Source organism: Apium graveolens, chromosome 9 (assembly GCF_009905375.1).
Source record: "Apium graveolens cultivar Ventura chromosome 9, ASM990537v1, whole genome shotgun sequence".
In the NCBI taxonomy this organism is placed as follows: domain Eukaryota; kingdom Viridiplantae; phylum Streptophyta; class Magnoliopsida; order Apiales; family Apiaceae; genus Apium; species Apium graveolens.
The window spans coordinates 240,722,791-240,741,600 of record NC_133655.1 but is presented as its reverse complement, the minus strand read 5'-3'; positions in this window follow the sequence as shown (position 1 = coordinate 240,741,600).

The following is an 18,810-nucleotide window of genomic DNA, read 5'->3' as shown; positions in this document are numbered from 1 at the left end:
TCCAGGTGCTAAGTCAATTGTAAACTCAATTTCCCTATCTGGAGGAAGTCCTGGTAACTCATCAGGAAACACGTCTGGAAATTCATTAACTATTGGAATATCTTCAAGTTTCGCTGGCTCCTGACTTCTATCAATCACATATGCCACGAAATGCTCGCATCCTTGTCGTCGTAACTTCTTGGCTTGAATCATCGTTAAGAACTTCTTTGCTTGCTTCTTGCCCTTAAACATTACTATCCTTTCGTCTGACGTCTTCGCCATTACCTTCTTATTTCGACAATCTATCTGGGTATCGTGCTTAGATAACCAATCCATTCCTAAGATAACGTCAAATTCTCCTAACTTAAATGGTATCAAATCTATACAAAACTTACTACTAGAAATCTCAATCTCACAATTCCCACAGACTTGATTAACAGAAACACGTTCTTGATTTGCTAATTCCACAGTCATTATTTCATTTAAATACTCAACTGGGCAATTTAACTTACTAACAAAATCTTGTGAAATAAATGATCGAGTTGCTCCCGAATCTATTAACACTTTGGTACATAAAGAATTCATATTAAGCGTACCTGCCACGATATTAGTATCCTGGATAGCGTCCTTCACAGATTTATCAAAAACTCTAGCCCTTGGAGTCTCATTCACTGCTGGGGTAGATCCCATAATCCTCAATGAATTACTAACTGGGGATGGTGTCTTGCAATCCCTGGCTATATGTCCTGGCTTTCCATAATTAAAGCACGTAAATCCAATGGCTGGAACCTTTACTACTATATTCCGGATAGGCTGATCCTTGTTTGCTGGCTCTCTTGCTGACTAATTTTGGCACTCCCTCGAATAGTGCCCTTTCTGGTTACACTTGAAACAAACTACATTCAACTTGTTAAAAACTCCTCCATGCTTCTTCCCACATACCTGACAATCTGGAAAAGTTAACCTTAACTGATTCGGCTAATTCACATTGGCTGGATGGTTGCCCTGGCCTCCGTCGCCTGCATTTTGCCTTCTGAAGTTAAAATTTCTCCCTGGCTGAAACTTGCCCTTCTTAAAGTTTGGAAACTTCCCTGGTTGTGATAGACCTTCATTCCCTTCGGACTTTCTTTTCTTACTTTCCTTCTCCTTCTGGGATATCTCGCTCTCTGTCTCTGCCATTATGGCCTTATATACAACTCCTGCATAGGTATCCAACTAAAAAATGGCTACCTTTCCTCTGATCCATGGCTTCAGACCTTGCTGGAATCTCTTAGCCTTCTTCCTGTCAGTATCCACATATGACGGCACATACCTTGAAAACTCTTCAAACTTACTTTCATAATCTACCACCGACATATTTCCTTGCTTTAACTCTAGAAACTTCAGCTCCATCTGATCCCGAACAAACTGGGGAAAATATTTTTCTAAATATAATTCCTTAAACCTTTCCCAAGTAATAACATTTGTTCCTTCCAATGTCTTCACAGTCTCCCACCAATAGGTGGCCTCATTCTTCAAGTAATAACTCGCAAACTCAACCTTATGATAATCCTTCACCTTTACTAAGGCAAATGACTTTTCTATTTCCCTTAACCAAACATTTGCTTCAATCGGTTCTAAGGAACCCTTAAATTCTGGTGGGTTTACTGCCTGAAAAGTTTTGAAAGTTACCTGGGGATTGGTCTGTCTTTGTTGTTGTTGTGCTAGGTGAACTATTTTCTGGGCCAAGATTTGGAGAATCTGGGCTATTACTGGGTCTATGGGTCCTGGGTTCACATTCTGGTTTGTATCATCTTGGTTGTTATTGTTGTTTTTGTTAGTTTCTTCATTTTAGGTATTGGTGCGGGTATTTCTTCCGGGAGGCATTTTTCTGTAAAGAATCAAACAACTTATTTAGCTTTTAAATCAAATCCTTTGCATAAAAGAAAAGTTTTGTAAAACAGAAATATCTCTTTTTGAAAACAGTTGTAATAGTTGAACTAAGTAAATTGCATGCTTTTTTACAGAATATAAACAGTTATGGGAATAGGGTACATGGTATCACAGGGGTATAACTGGTGCAATAAATAAGGTAAAGTAAAACAGGTGCAGTAAAGTAAATGACAATACTGGAAAGGAAAAGGTACTGATATATATATATATAGATCAAAAGTTTTAGGTAGTACAAGCGTAAAGACGCTTCAGAAGTAAAAGCAAAAGGGTACAATAACCTACTCACTAGTCAGCAGATCTAGTCTATAAATACAACTCAAAAGTCTACTGATACATACTACACACTACTGTACATACTATACAACCATAACAACTCTGATCAACATCTCCATCTCTGGATCTCTGACTCATGGCAAGTCTGGACCTCCAATCTCCTCAAGCTCCTCTAGAACCCACTTAGCCCACTCCACTAGAAAATCAGGGGTGATGTCCTCATGAGTAGCCTCAGCAATCCTCACAGCAGCTGCTCTACAAAATACCTGGAGCCTCTCTCTAAGTCGCCTCTCACCACTCTCAACCTCTCTGGTACGCATGATATGTAATAACTCCTGAATCTGGCCTTGTAGGAATCCCTGCTCCATAAGGCAGGCCTCGAACTGATGAGATGGGACAGGATAGGAAGAAAACTGGAAAGGTACTCCTATAACTAAATGACCAGTGAAGCCTGCATCAGCAGGTGGGGGTCCTCTGATAGGTGGCCTCATGCCTGGGGGTGGAATAGCCTACAATGGTACGGGCTGCAACATAGGTGGAGGTAGAATAGGCAACACTGGTGGAATAACAGGATGTGGGTCTGAAGATGGTACTCCAACTGAAGGCTCTGAGTGATCTGCTGATACGAGGATGAAAGAGTCGGCCATCGCTGCTATCTAAAATCATATCGCAATATAAGAATCTCGAACCACGACGCGAATCATACTAATACCTATTATACCGTATCACTCAACCTCTCGACATTCTATTTTTCTATTCCTTTCTTCTAATCCTAACCCTCTACCCATTCCCGTCAACCTAGGCTTGTGTCAGTAACTTATAACCTGTAGCTCTGATACCAAACTGTGGCACCCTCCAAACCCGGGTCAGAAGTTTGGGGTCCACACACACACCTTATTTATAACATGCTTATAACAATAATAAAGATAATAACAATATGTAGTGACCCTACTTACCAACTACCACGGATCGCAACAGGTTAAAGTATGCACACAAGCCAATCACACACTTATATTAAAAACCATCCAAATCCCAACTATTCAAACTCAGAATTGAGTATTAAACATTTTTACAACTTTTACAAACTTAAATTATTCCAAAAGATGCCTACTAGCTTAACTCGATCAACCTGAACCCCTGGCTCTCGCGCTGGACTGGGGATCCTCGCTACCAACTGGTTCCTTCTTAACTGGAAAAGAACATAAACAACATCGCACAAATGAGCTAACTAGCTCAACAAGTCACAATGATAAAACTGAGAATAATGATCATTAAGTGAAAAGGGTTATGATATGAAGTGAACAGTGAATTATGATTTAGAATTGGATATTATATTTTCATTTTAACAACCAAGGTTAGGCTGCTAATCAGTCACGCACTAACCCCGAGCAAAGCACACAGCACTGCTCTAACTGCTGGATCCAAGGCACACATTGGCCTAACTTGACCATTAATATGGTCTGACCACGAATCTGGTCCACAATTTTATAAAAACAAACCAATTCTATAATAACAGAATAAACAATGTAAAGCAATAAATAGAATCATAAACAACATTGAATGTTCGATAAGGGGATGGTTTTAATCTTTACAAGGAATCAGTATGGCAATTTCAAAGCTTGAGTATTAGGTAATGAAAGAATTGGATAACAAATGAATAAATGTTTCAGGGTTACCAGGAATTGGTCTTTCAAAGCATAAGGTACAATGGTTTAAGTATGTAAGTAATTCGATTCAGTGTTTGGTATTTAGTTTGTATGTATTTGTGGAGTAGTATCGTATATTTGTGGTTCGTATTTGGGTGTACAACAATCAATGGTTTAGAAAAAATAAGGTTTATGGCTCAAGATCAATAACTGGAATAAGGGTTTTGGGTTCAGTGCTTCAAAGCACTTGCAATATAAAACAGGACTATCAACCAACTGCAATATATCTCGAGAAAGTTCAGAACACTTGCCTGGTACTAGTTTGCTATACTGCACTAACTTCCAATCACAACCGTCTACTCCTCGACTATCTGTTTCCCTTTCCTACGCCTTGCCCCTTCTGCTCACATATCATAAGCATCTATCAATATTCAACTCATACAATTCTATTCGACATACACTTCTATCTACCCTTCGTTTTACCCAAATCCGATTAACGGATTGAAAGTTACGCAAATAACAAGTAAACATCGAAAATATAGACCGACAGTCAACCACCGAGTCACATATAGCACATAACACGTTAAACAGTCGATGATATATCATTTATAAAGAAGCCTCGGGTTATAAACAGGCTTTCAGGTATTTAAAATGATTTTTAAAATATTTTTTTAATAATTGTCGAGCCTTGAAAACAATTTAAAATAATATTTTAAAGCTCGAAACTATTTTTCAGTTTTTTTAAATCATTTTTAAATAATTAAATCTAATTAAATAATTAATTAAAATCAATTAATAATTAATTAAACCAATTCATCAATTAATTGACCAATTAATCAATTAAATATTAACTGAAATTAATTAACTAATTAATTCAGATTTATTTTTGAATTAAAAATAATTTTTGGAATTAAAATAATAATTTTTGGAATTTTCAGAAATTAATAATTAAAATAAATAGAAAATATGATTTTTGAATATTTTTAAAATAGGAATCCTATTCTTACAAACTCTGGAAACTTCAGGGACCAAACTGCATCGTCCCCAAAGGTCCAGGTACTAAACTGTAATTTGACAGGGGGGTCGCCGGAAAACACTCTGTTTCGCCGGAGAAATCGATCCAGGGATGCTCAAGCCACCACATCTACACAACACCAGGAACTTAACCATGCCATCAAATCACTCATCCCATCCCTGAGTTTTCCGGAATTTGGCCGAGAAGTTCGCCGGTTTCCGGCGAACTCCAGGAACATAACCATTCCATCAAATCACTCAACCCATCCCTGAGTTGGCCGGAATTTGGCCGAGAAGTTCGCCGGTTTCCGGCGAACTCGACGTGAACTTCAAAATACAACTCCCTTCAATTCAGATATCCTCTGTTAACGAGCTATATACCAATCGATTGCACATTTTATAAGGAACACAATCCACTATAATACAACAACTAATAACCCCTAGATCAAAAAGCCCTAAATTTCAATTAAGAACATTCATACGGGTTATAAACCCTAATTTCAGAATTCGAAAATCAAACTCAATTTTGAAAATATTATTGAACTCCAAATCAGTCATATAGTATATCAAAATCATCAGGAAAACAAGCTCTATAACATGCAATCATCAAATCATTCAAACAATCGTCCGAACAAAAAATCATATTTTTAATCAAATTAATTCGAAAATAAATAAAAATATAGAAAATAAACCTTGATTTCTGCAGTTCTGAAACTTGAAGAAACTGATAGAACACTCCGAGACCTTCGTTTTGGTTACTCAAGCTTTGGAAACAAAGATCACTAACACCTTCAAATTGCTGTTTGATTCTCAGAAAGGTTTATAAATATAAGTATTTTCTCTGGAAAATTATATAATTACTGTCTGCAATAATTTTTGGTACGAAATAAAATACGGTAAAGGCTATTTATAATTACAGAAAATTAGTATCCCATTGGATCATTCCGAATATAAAATGGTACGTTTATTTATAAAAACTGATCCGAACGGTACCGGTTTTCGGGATAATTATCCAAACCAGTACAATTTGTACTGCGGTCTTGGTCTCAGCGCCTGATTACACGTATTACGAGGTGATAATTATGATAGTTTAATAAAAAGATCCCGTTTATCAAAAATACGAGTTTTATTGATTTACCGAAACGAATAATGTATTGAAAATGTTGCGATGGGACCCGCGCAGGACAAATCGTACGCCGGATCGAAAAAGTCGAAACATGGAAAATACTCGGAATATTGCAATTAGGTTAGGTAGGAGTTCTCGGAAGAGTTTCGGGTTATAAAAACGTAAAAACAGATGACGTCGGTTGGTTCCCGTTGTATAAAATAGTTTTTTTAATACTCGGAAAAAGATTTTATAAAATCCATATATTTCCTCTAAAATCATAAATCAACATAAAAATAATTAAGAAGATATGACAATTATCTATATTTTATTTTGGACATATAAAAATTAAAACACTTAATTAATATTATATTTAAACATCCAAACATATTTAACACTTAACAAATAATTCACTGAATAAATACCGAACATACATAATAATTATTTTTTAGCAAAATAATTATTCGATATATCCCGGATATTACATATATGCATGTTATGAAATTTTGATATTTTATTATTAATTTAATGCTTATAAACTGCATAATACCTATGCTAGAGATAAGCAGCAGTGGTGAATACCCTTAGTGTAGGGGACCCAAAGGTGAACATTTTTCTAAACCGGGAGTCGATGTTCCCGAGTATAATATAGGTAACTATATATATATATATAGTTTTCTATAACTATTAATTGAATAAGGTGTATTCGATAGTTTCGAATAATAATCAAACATTATTTTTTATTATTCAAATAAAGATTTTACTTTCGTATAAGTATATCTTTCGATAATTATTATTCGTTTCAAGTATTATTTCCAAAAACTTTTACTGGATTTATTTTGATAAAATCTATTCTTTATTAGAATATTATTTAAAGAATAATATTAAGATATTCTTCGATTATTTTGTAACTGATTTATTATATTAAATCATCCTTTTCCAAACATTTTCAAAAATGGTTTCGAGTCTTCAAAATGATTTTAAAAGTTAGAGCGGATCCCAAAACTCATTTTCAGATGTAAGATCTTCCTTTCAAAGGGGACTTGAATACTCGCTCAAAAATCTGAGGGATCCGGCTTTGGGGTGTATTCTATATTCGCAATGAGGTTGCTGTTTTGAGAAAATATTTTGATTACTTGCCAAATGTTCGGGAAGTAAGTCCATCTAATTGAGTTGGCATAAGCAATATGGGCTCAGTGGGCGTCCATGAAAGTATAAGTGGCTCAGTGGGAGTCGATCAATGCGTAAGTGGCTGAGTGGCATTCCAGCATAAGGCCCTAATGCGGCCAGGGTGATGACCAGTGGGGGATTCATCCATATACTAGTAGAAAAGGTGACTTAATTGGTATCTTTTCCTGATCAGCAAGATATCAGGTTTATGCCAAGGTTTTCTTCTTTCCAAATTCAGTGGATATTATAACTCTGTTTATATTTTTATAACAGAGGTTTCCAAGGAAAGTATGAGATATATATATAGGTGTATATATATATCGGGACTTAATGAAGTATCTCGTAACTTCATTTCTTTTCAATGATATTTCAAAGATTGAATCTATTCAAGACTTATCTTGTAGTCTCATCTATGTGATGAACTTTTGAAACTGATTATAGCTTGAATAGTGGTAGTTCAGGTAGTTTTCTAAAATGATATAAGTATATTGGAGTATCTTGTAACTTTATCTTTTCAACTTATATCTAGTTAATGATTATATTATGCATGACAAACATTTTCAAAAAAACGTTGAGACAAGATTAGATATATGAGATCACCTTACAACGATATTTTTATATAGTTATAAACTGGAACTCTATGTATATTATGCATAGAAGAGGATTTCCAAGATTTTGAAAAATATATATTCATATATACTTAATATTTTGTGACTTGGTCGCGTTAAGATATCAAACTTGGTTCATTTCTTTTTGACCAAGACTTCCATGAGTACAATGAGAATGCTCATATATTGTTAATTATTATACATATTATTTCGGTGGGCTTGTTGCTCACCCTTGCTTTCTTCTTTCATCACACAATAACAGATAGACAAGATGAACAGGACCAAGCTCCCAATTCGCGAGCGGGTAGGAAATGTTCCGCAGTTTCCTGTAGGTGTTGATGCCGTTGTAGCTGAGATAGGAACTACCAATAGGCTAGGCTTTCAACTTTTGATGTACCGGACTTATGTATATTTATGAATTGTAATAATGGCAAAGAATCTGTAAATTTATTCAGAAACCCCTTTCGAGGTGTAATGACTTATAATTGTGGATTAAAATAACTTGTGTTATTTTTTTGTATTCATCTCTGAGACTATAACTTGTGGTGTGTGTGTATATTGTGGGGTCGCAGTACGCAGTAGTTGGTTGTTTATTAAGATTAAGTGTTACTAAGGGAAATGGAACTCGTGACAACCCGGATCCCCGACCCCGGATTTGGGGGTGTTACATTAGTACCATTTTCTTGGCAACTATGTTAAATCTAAAGTTCTTCTTGGTTTAGGAGAAGACAATCACCAAAGTTGTATAACCTTCATTGAGAATTCTGTGAAGTGGCCATGTAATTTCTTTACCACCCTTGTACCTGAAGACTAGTCTCTCTGAAAGGTGCTTATAGGCATCAATATATCTGATTTCTTCAAGCTCATCCAGATAGAGATTTATGTCTGAAAATTCTTTGATATCACATATGAAGAGTTGATCTCCTTTGTTGACAGTAGGTTTGGGTTTGACCACTTGCTTGGATTTGAGCTTGGTAGGCTTGACTATTTTGACTACTCTTTTTTTGTCTTCCTTTATTTGGAAAAGATGGGAAGGTTTAGATCAGGAAGATGCAAGCTGTCCCAATCTATAGGCTCATCCTTTGGAACAACAGAATCACCATGAAAGGTGATGTTGAGATCAACCTTGAACTCAGCCTCCTTCGTAGTAGGTATGACTATTTGGCTTTTGATTGTAGATTGGGCTGGCATGTAATTTTTCTTGTCTTCATCAAAGTCAATCTTCCTCTTTACATGGATCTTGTATCTAAACTTTCTCTTAATCTGCTTTGGTTCTTCTTTCTTTCCTTCATCCAGATTTTCAGTTGTCACAACAGGAAATGTAACTTCTGTGGTTGCAGGCTTTTTGGCTAGGTTCTTGGATTTTAAAGCAGCTTGCTTTTGTTATTGTTTGAGCCTCACCTTTTTCTTCTTTCTTGGATTCTACAAATTTTGGATGTCCAACCACTACACAGATCAATTTATCATTTCTATAAATTTTAGCAATTCTTTTCCTTAGCACCGAGTCTCTGTGATCTTTGAAGAAAGCTATGGACCTTCCAAGCAACATCTTTTCATCTGACCTAGGGGTTTTCATATGATGGGTCCAGTGGATTTTTATCAGAGGTTTTTGGATAATTTTTTTTTTGGCTTAAAAATCACACTGGCCTTTGGAGACTTGATTGTTGAGAGTTGACCCCTTTCCAAGTTCCCTAGGCTCATCTCATTGATTGAAATTTGTCTCAACTAAGAGTTCTTCTTCCATTTGTCATCCAGTTCTTTCTCAACTGCTTCAATATCAAGTTTTTTAGATTTCTCATTTGATTCTAACTTAGCAGCTGCTATCTTGATCATATCAATGTTGTCCAAGGCTGGTGGCTTTGGGAAAGTAATTGCTGGAACAATTACTTTGCTTACTTGAATTTTGAGCACTTGCTCCCCCTAATTGTTGACTCTTCTTGGCTAACTGGAATAATATCTTTCTTCCCCTTTTTGTTAGCATCAAGTTGAGTGGAGGTTGAGGTCTGTGCAACCACCAGTTTTTGAAGTAGCAGAGTTTGTTGGGCTTAATGAAGATGCATTTCAATAATGGAAGTTTCCAGGGTTTTGAGCCTTTTATCTAAGAAATCCACCTTGCTGGTGAGATCAGAATTTTTCCTTAGTCGACAGTTGATGTCTAGCATAGTTGTGCTAGGAAACTTGACATCCAATCTCTCAGTAACATCCTTTTTGATTTGATCAATTTTAGTTTTTAGTTCAGTGACATCCTGATTTTGTTTAAGAGATTGAATTTGATGCAGTTGAAGATAGTGCATATGTGCTTGTAGAAGGCTCTTGGTGTTGGCATTTGTAGTAGTTTGAAGAGCTATCTGAGTTTGTTGAATGATGTGAGACAGAGTAGATTTGAAATGGTGATCGTCACATGCTTTGGAAAATAACCAAGAGCTTGATCTTGAGCTAGGGCTTGATTTCCCCCTATGTCCATGAACTCTTTTTCATCATCATCTTCATCCCCAAAAAGATCCTCAGAACCACCAGTTCCATAATCAACATCATCACCAACTGTGGGTGGCATGGCTGTGATGACATTTTTAGCTCTTTCCATGGAGGCAGTAGTATGCACCAAATTGAGCATTCTTTCAGCAGCCACATTGTCCTGTTCAGCCAAAACTTGATAAGATGAAAAAGGGTGAGTAAATGCCTTAGCCTCATAAGAAAAGAATCTAAGACAACTTGATATTTTTGCTGAATTAGTTATTTCTTTTCAGCCTCATTGACATCCATTAATTCACTTACAATGGGATTTTCCCATTCTTCTGTACCTGCTTTTCTCTCATTTTCTCTCTTTTCTTGCATCAAGGGCTCCCCTTGGATTCCCACCCTCACACTCTCATCTTCACCTACTAAGGTGGGACTCCACTCGCTCACTTTTGCCAAGCTGGAAAAAATAGCTTCTAGATTTTCACTATTTTCCTCTCTTTTTTCCTGAGAGCAACTCAGCCTCTCACTCAAATCACTCCCTTCCCTCAGTCCTAAGAGTGATTGTACAACTACTAGATTATCTGCACTTGTAACAATTGTTGAAGTTTGAAGTGGTGCAGCGATGTTCAATGAATGAGGAACATCCGTCAAAATAGTAGTTGAGAGTTTCAACGGATGACTGCTGTTAAGCACATCCGTCGAGATACAATCACTTATCAACGGATGAACAATATCCATCGAGATAGTGGAAATGAAAGAGTTTGGAGTAGAGACTACTGTTGAATCTGTGGTGACTGATTTGAGATATTGCACAGATGTTTAAGTAGACTCAGAAAAAAATGGCAAGTGAGCCAACAAATCATCTAAAAGATGATGCTCACTTGCTTGGATTTTTGGCTCCTCCATGAGAGTTAGAGATAGAGAATTAGGAATTGATGTATGAATTATATAAACATCCAGTGAATGTGTGGGTGAGTTTGGTGTGTTAGGTGCTTCAATTATTAAAGATTTTGGCTGTGACTCCACATTTATTGGAGCCACATCAACCTAACTTTGAGAAGGTGCATGTACTGAGTCTTTGCCTGCAGTAGGCACAGTGTGTGCACCATGTCTATCCCTAATGGTTTTGTATTTCTTCTTTCTGGCATAAATTTGGGGTGAGCTTGTGTCCCTTACCCTTTTGGCCTGTGCTCTTGGCTGAGAGCTTTGTTCAATAGTCACATCCTTTTGGGATGATGCAACTAGCAATGAGTTAATGTCCTTATTAAGCACTACAGTTTGTTGGGAAACTACAGTGTGGCTAGGCTGGGATTCATGTTAGTCGCTAAACATGCGCTAATAATACACGCAAGTATACGAGTTCGCAAGTAGTATAGAATCTTTTCTAGTTCTTTCCCACAGAGACTGTATTGGTTAACTATCTAAATTGCGCACCTAAACAACAATGTATGGTTATTATCCAATGCTAAGATGATAACAAATTGAGATTGTTTATAACTAAAAATTAAACTAATAATTATAACTATGAGAATAAGATTGATTAAATTAATAAATATGACAAACATGGGATTCTAACTTCATTAAATACTTCATTCAATAGTCTCATTGTTCTTAACCTTAGTATGCAATGGTCATGATACTAATCAGACAACACGAAACTGATAAACGCCAACTTTTGTTGCACGAGTACCATTCTACCAGACATCCACAAAAGAGATAGAAGCTTAATAGGCACCAATTATATTGAGACCCTATATGTCTATAGAATTTGACAACATAACGGTTTATGCACAAGTTATCTATCTTGATTATATTGGGCAAGTAAGATGGTTAAAATTACCTACGAATAATGCATAACAAGTACATGAACCTATGCTACCATGGCAAGTTCTAAATCATTAAATTTACTTTCGCTTCATTAAGAATTAACACACTATCTTATAAGTTCGCGACGCTCATAAGATGAATATATGGCGCCCCAAAATCCGGGGTCAGGAATCTCAGAGGCCATACCATCTAAACTATTACAACCACACAACTCACACTATAATATATAAATACTCACACTTCATGACCCCACACTTATCATACACACACACTTACAGGTTATTGTCTTGGAAATGAACCATTCATAACTAGAGTAATTTCAACCATCAAGTGATAATTATTACAACCCAAAAGTGATTTAGTCTTACCGGGGAGTAACCTTTAAGTAAGGCTAGTCCTTCGGCCAAATATACGTTTCTTGTTTATTACTTTACATAAGTCATACTTATAAATAAGCCGAACTAAAAACAACTGAAAACTAATCCAGCTTATTCGGACTACCTGTGGTACAACACCAAACAATCTACGGAATAGCTGGCCATTTCCTACCCGTTTCCTGGCTGTGGTTCTCATGGCAGGCATCTTGATTCACTGTTGTGTTGTGTCAATTTAAGAAAACAAGTGTGAGCTATAATGCCCAGCATAAAAAGGTACAATATGAAAATGACTGTATGATACCTTACGTAAAACATCATATATGATACTTATGTTTTATTCGAAAATAGTTTTCCTTGGTGATACACACCTTCTTATAAAAACAATTCTTTAAGGGATTTTAATATCCTGCGAATACCTTGATAGTAATCCCAGCACCTTGGCTTGAGTTACGGTATTGCATCACAATTCCAATTGGAAGAATTAGGACATTTGTTGGAGCCACCGCATATGATGATCAGTCGTACTGCGATAAAAGTAACCTTTTCTACTAGAAGAAGGACGACACCTTCGTATCCTGGTTATCACCCTTGCCGCATACGGGCTATGTGTCCTCATTTTCGGTATACACACACTTCGTAGGTCCTTAGGTACATATTGTACTGTCTCCTACGGTACCAGTAGTCTATCCAATATACGAAGTACTTGGATCCTATCCCTCCCTTGTCCTCTAGGAAATCCTATCATATCTCGAGAACTCGAACCACATCGAAGTTTCCCCCAAGCGTTTTGCTTGTTGATAGGCATAGCTTTAATTTATATATATATATATATGTACTTCCGAAGATTTCAGAGGAAGTACTAGGGATGTGAGTTGACCGTTGTCAAAAATAATTAAATAAGGGGAAAAAGTTTCTCCTTGAAACTATATTCAAAATATTAAATAAGTCGGGATAATATTCTCCGATGATCTGAAATTATTCGAATGATCTTCGAAATCAGAAATTAGTTTAAATCCGGTTCTATGATTTTTAAGTCTAAAATAAACCCTTTAATAATTAATAAATAATTAAATGATAATCGATAAATAATTAAACCTCGAATGAGTTTACTCTCTAAAAGAATATTTCAAATAATCTTCCTCAACTAGTTTATGTCTACGTAGCTAATAATCTTTCATGATTAATTAGGTTTGAAATAAATAATTGTTGGGATATACTACTCCCATGATAAAAGAATAGGTACATAATATTTATTATTCGAATAATAAAACATAGTTGAGGGAATATGATCATTAGGAAATCATTTTAATAAAAGTTCGAGGTATTTTTAATGTCTCGTAAGTGGACGTTGAGTCCCTTTAAAACGTACTACTATGGACTTATAACCATCCTATAATATCACCGGAATGATTCCCGGGTTTTTATCTTGAATCCCGACCGACTCTCGGTCTTATATAATATGTCACGCTTATAGCGGAATAAACATTTCACGATATATACTTATCGTACAACATTGCAATATTTTGCGAAAATTCAACAACTATGTATCATGTCAAGCATGGTATTTATGCAGTGATAGTAAAACAATCCTTTCATAACACAATTCATTTCGTTAGGTCCCGTTCTAATTTACGGCGACTCGCACTCGTGTCCTACTTATTATGCACCCTCTCAACTTATACTACCCTTATTATTCCTTCAAGTCATTATTCACATTATGGTCACTTTATTTTTCTAAGTATCTTAGGTTCATTCTCATTATCGCCGTCGGCTCCACTTATGGATTCTACGGTTTCTAATCGCGCAGTCTCGGCTCCGATATTTTTATAAAATTAAAAAATAATTATTTTTACTTGAAATTTTTATGGCAGTTAGAAAACTCAATATTTTACGCTCTGTAAAATTTTCATGATTTATGAACACTTTTAAGTCGATCCTTTATATTTTCAAAGTTCGTAATTCGTAGCAGTTTTTGTTGCGTAAATCACTTTTAGTATAACGACCATAACTTTTGATCCGTAAATCGGAATCAAGCGATTCAAGCGCCTAAACGATCCTTATAACATTTTATATTATAATCAAGGGTTATTTTTCAAGAAACTACAGTTTACAACTTTGGGACTTTCTGCAGAAACTTAAAGTTACGATTTGTTGGTTTTAACGGAGTTACGTTTACGATCGGGGTTTCGTTTACGCCTTAACTCCTAACAAAACCACCAACAATCATTATTTCATTATCAACACACAAACTCCTCTCAAGAACATCATGTTCTTGAGGCAACAACAACCGACCTTAAATCTACTTAACTTAAACATCAAGATTTTATCAATACCACTTCTTAAACTAGGTTTACTACCACATACTAAATGGATCTTAAAATGAATCTTAAATAAAGTTGGGCCAAAGATTTTTACCTTTCTTGAAAGCTTGAGATGTGTTCTTGAGGATGGTGGAGGCTTGGAAGTGCTTGATATGATTTTTGGAACCTAAAACCACCATTAAAATCAAGAAACCAAAGAGAGGTTACTATTCATACTATTCACTAGTGATTTTCTTGATTTTATTTCACCCATCAAACCTTGATAAAAAGAGATGAAAGAATTTTATTACCTTAGTTTAATTTCTAGGAAGCTTGAGAATTAATGGGATGATTTTACCATGGCTAGAACTTGAGTTTTGATTTTGGATTTCTTCCTTTTTCTTCAAGGGGCCGAATGGAAGCAATGTGAAGGGGGGGGGGGGTATTTATGCTTGCTTCTGTTGGTTGCTTCTCTTGGTTTCTTCTAGGAAATGGGGTGTGGTATCTTCCACTTGATTTTTATTCTCCTAGGTTGAATCCTAGGTTTATTCTTGTTGCAAATCTTGGGGACAAAATCCAAGTAGCTTGCTAGGTTACAAGCTAACTACACGGGTTAGCTTCCTTAGCACACTATTTTGCTAGCTAGCTTGATCATCCTATGGTTAGCTTACTATTTGATAAAGTAACCATGGTTACTTTCCTACCATGGTTTAGTTAGTGCGTTACGTTTATTTAATCGTTTACGCATTCGCTCGGTTGCTTAAATGTTTTCATAATACTTACTCGTAAATGATTCGCGACGTAATTCCTTTCGTATTTATTCCTTATATTTTGAATTATCATACTTGTATATAAATCTGTAGGGTTTTAATCTTGTAATTATATTGTGATTCCCGTAATCCTCGGTGAGTCGTAAATACGGTCGTTTTTCAAAGTTCGTTTTCTTCGAAAACTAATAGCGTTTACATACACTCATTTGGTACGTATAATCATAATATCAACTCCGAAACTCATTTTCTTATGTACTACATAGTGTGGGCTCAAAAGTTTTCCCGTCCGTCAGGGCTACTATTTATTAAACGTTTTACAAGGTCTCAAAAATTCGAGTTATTACAATCTTCCCCTCTAACAAGGATTCCCTCCCGGAATCAATTAGAAAATAAGTGGGGTTATCTATTCCTCATTGCGTTTTCAAGTTCCCAAGTTGACTCTTCGACATTTTGATTTCTCCATAAGATCCTAACCAGCTTCACAGTTTTGTTCCTCAACACTTATTCTTTTTGGTCCATTATCCTTACTGGCTGCTCGATGTAGGTCAGGTCTGGTTGTAAATCTACCTGCTCGTATTCTATTACATGTCGTGCATCTGCATGGTACTTCCTTAACATGGACACGTGGAACACATTGTGCACTTGTCGTAAATTAGAAGGCAAGGCGAGCTCGTAAGTTAGAGGTCCTATTCTCCTCAAAATTTCAAAGGTACCTATGAATCTGAGACTCTGCTTCCCTTTCTTCCCAAATCTCATCACTCCTTTCCACGGGGATACCTTCAATAGCATAAAATCTCCTACTTCATATTCCCTATCCTTACTGATCTACTCGGCGTACTTCTTTTGTTTGTCCTGGGCTGCTACCAGTCTTTTCCTGATGAGTCCTACCATTTCCCTGGTCTGCTGGACTAACTCTAGTCCTAATATATTGTGTTCTCCAACTTCGTCCCAACACAGGGGAGAGCGACATCTTCTTCCGTAAAGAGCTTCATACGGGGGCATTCCTATGCTAGCGTGATAGCTATTGTTGTAAGAAAATTCGATCAGGGGTAAGTGGTCATGCCAATTTCCTTTGAAATGAATGGCACACACTCGTAGCATATCTTCTAGGGTCTGAATAGTCCTTTCGCTTTATCCATCAGTCTGGGGGTGGTAGGCGGTACTCATGTTTAATCTGGTGCCTACGCATTCCTGGAAGCTTCTCCAAAATCGGGAATTAAACCTTGGGTCTCTATCTGACACTATGGCTACAGGAATGCCGCGTCTAACTACAATTTCCTTCAAGTAAATATCCACCAACTTGTCTACAGTGTATCTTTCGTTAATTGGTAGGAAGTGTGCGGACTTGGTCAATCTATCTATGATAACCCATATGGCATCATGATTGGTCCTTGTCCTTGGTAAGCCTGTCACAAAATCCATGGCTATATGCTCCTATTTCCATTCCGGAATTTCCAGGGGTCGTAATAGTCCACTATGTCGCTGATGTTCAACCTTCACTCTCTGACATGTCAAGCACTTGCTGACCCACTATGCTACTTCTCTCTTCATGTTAGGCCACCAATAATATTCCTTAAGGTCATGGTACATATTCGTACTTCCTGGGTGGATTGAATATCTAGAGTTGTGCCCTTCGTGCAACAGCTCATCCTTTAACTCTTGCACATTTAGAATCCAAATTCGGGACGCATACCTCATGATCCCTTTTTTGTCCTTCTCGCATCTCACTTGTTCACCGGTCATTGTTCCTCTTTCTTCGCTCATCTTCTTTTCTTGACATACTCGTATCTTTTCAGTCAGCTCTGGCACTAGCTTAATCTCAAATAATCCTTATATTCCCTTACTGGTCATTCTCACGTCAATTTCCATCTTCTCAAATTCTTTAATTAACTCCTCCGATGTCATTATCATCTTGAGTCTTTCCTTCCTACTAAGGGCGTCAGTCACCATATTGGCTTTACCCGGGTGTTACAAAATTTCACAGTCGTAGTCTTTTATCAACTCTAACCATCTCCTCTGTCTCATGTTCAGTTCCTTCTGAGTAAAAATATATTTGAGGCTTTTATGGTCAGTGTAGATCTCACATTTCTCACCGTACAGGTAGTGTCTCCAAATTTTTAGGGCAAACACTATGGCTACTAATTTTAGATCATGCGTAGGGTATCTGCTCTCATATTACTTCAATTGTCGAAAGGCATACGCTATAATTTTGCCGTGCTGCATCAGTACACATCCTAATCCTTTAAGCGATGCGTCATTGTATATCACAAACTCTCCCTTTCCATCGGGAAGAGCGAGCACTGGTGCTGACACTAGCCTTCTTTTCAGCTCTTGAAAACTTTCCTCACAATTCTCTGTCCATACAAAATTTTCTGTCTTCCGGGTAAGTCTAGTCAGTGGACTGACTATCTTAGAAAAATCTTGCACGAATCTTCGGTAATATCCTGCTAAACCCACAAAACTCCTAACCTCTATTTGGGGTAGTTGGTATTTCCCAATTGGATACCGCCTCTATTTTGGCAGGGTCAACTAAAACTCTTTTGCTACTTACTACATGTCCTAAAACTGAACTTCTCTCGACCAAAACTCGCACTTTGAGAACTTGGCATATAATTTCTCATTCCTCAAGATTTCTAAGACTATCCTCAAATGTTCTGCATGTTGTTGCTATGTCTTTGAGTAGATCAGAATATCATCTTTAAATACTATGACACATATATCCAGGTACTTTTTGAACACTCTATTCATCAAATCCATAAAGGCTATGGGTGCATTGGTTAACCTAAACGACATGACTAAGAACTCATAGTGCCCATACCTAGTGCGAAAAACAGTCTTCGGTATATCTTCCGGTTTGATTTTTAACTGGTGATATCCTGTTCTCAAATCTATTTTGGAAAAATGTATAGCTCTCTTGAGTTGGTTGAATAGGTCATCAATCCTGGGGAGAAGGTACCTATTCTTAATAGTTAGCTTATTCAGCTCTCGATAGTCTATGCATAATCTCATACTGCTGTCCTTTTTCTTTACGAACAGTACTGGCGCTCCCCATGGCGACACACTGGGTCTTATCATTCCATTATCTAATAATTCTTGCAGTTGAGAAGCTAGTTCCTTCATCTCAACTGGGGCTAGCCTATATGGGGCCTTGGATACTGGTGTCGTTCCTGGTGCTAATTCTATAGCGAATTCTATTTCCCGGTCAGGTGGCAATCCTGGTAAGTTCTCTGGAAATACATCCTCAAATTCGTTTACTACGGGTATGTCCTGTATATTAGGGACTTTCTTCTTGGTATCTACCACATAAGCCAAATAGGCCTCGTTACCTTTCCTTAATAAGCTTTTTTCC